Source organism: Saccopteryx leptura, chromosome 7 (assembly GCF_036850995.1).
Source record: "Saccopteryx leptura isolate mSacLep1 chromosome 7, mSacLep1_pri_phased_curated, whole genome shotgun sequence".
Classification (NCBI taxonomy): domain Eukaryota; kingdom Metazoa; phylum Chordata; class Mammalia; order Chiroptera; family Emballonuridae; genus Saccopteryx; species Saccopteryx leptura.
The window spans coordinates 4,933,326-4,934,625 of NC_089509.1; the positions used below are offsets into that span (position 1 = coordinate 4,933,326).

Sequence of the window (1,300 nt, forward strand, 5' to 3'; positions counted from 1 at the left end):
GGTTTTTCTCCAAATATATGGAAACTACCTAAATGTATAGAGCAGAGGAGCAGAAGGAAATACTGAAATAAGGGTCCTTATATAATTTACAATTATGCAAAATCATTGAGGTATAGGATAAATTCCAACAGCATAAACTTATTTTTCTCGACAGAAATTTTCTCACTCAATTTTACTTTTCCTAACAACATTACTCAGACTCTAACATCTCAGCACAGAGGCCTCCTTTGTTAGGAAATCTTCTTGGTTCCTCTAGAATAGGTTAGGTTTCTCTTTACAATCATAACTGTGCCTCATGATCAGAGAGCATTTATCTCATCAGAGAGCATATATATATGTTTTGGGTTTTTTGTTTTTTTTTTCTGAAGTGGGAAGAAGGGAGGCAGAGAGACAGACTTCTGCATATGACTGACTGGGATCCACTTGGCATGCCCACTAGAAGGTGATGCTCTGCCCATCTGGAGCGTTGCTCCATTGCAACTGGGGCCATTCTAACGCCTGAGGCAGAGGCCATGGAACCATCCTCAGTACCTGGGCCAACTTTGCTCCAATGGAGCTTTGGCTGCGGGAGGAGAAGAGAGAGATAGAGAGAAAGGAGAGGGAGAGGGGTGAAGAAGCAGATGGGTGCTTCTCCAGTGTGCCCTGGCCAGGAATCGAACCTGGGACTTCCACACATCAGGCCGATGCTCTACCACTGAGCTAACCAACCAGGGTGGGATGTCACCTTTTTTATCTCTGTATTCCATTGCCCAGCACAGAGCCTGGTATACAGTGACACTAAATGAAGCAATGTGACTAAGTTAGTTTTTGGAGAAATCATGTATGCAGTTTAGTCTGATTGCTTGAACAGAACTTTCAGATACTTCCTGGGAGGAGTAAAACACTAGTTTAGCTTGGATCATCACTAATATACTTACCAATGGTGAGGAAAAGGTTGTACAAAAGAAGTGATGTTGCACATATCCAAAAAAGTAGTTGTCTAGGGAACCATTTGCTTACTTGTAAGATTTTTCAGGGTCATCTTGTAAGTCAATTTACATGTATTTCTAGTTATTTTGCCGAGTAAAATGCAGGTGGCTTTTTGAGCTTCTACTCTTGTTTTCACAGCAATTCTTCTAATGTCTTATCTTGATATGGCCCTCCTAAGCAATCCCAGGTAGTGCACTAATCTATCGCTTTCTAGTTATCATGTTGAAATATGTAATTGCAAATATTGAAATAGAAATAAAACTCTGAATACCAAACTATATTTATTTCAATCCCTATGTGCCTTATTCCAAGAATTAAAATGCCAACAGAG

At 40.2% G+C, this 1,300-nt stretch overlaps 1 non-coding gene across 1 annotated transcript; it reads right to left on the bottom strand.

Moving 5' to 3' along the window:
- Positions 1 to 638: 638 nt before the first annotated feature.
- Positions 639 to 714, bottom strand: TRNAI-GAU (transfer RNA isoleucine (anticodon GAU)). The gene has a single exon. It is a non-coding gene; the product is annotated as a tRNA-Ile (tRNA).
- Positions 715 to 1,300: the final 586 nt, after the last annotated feature.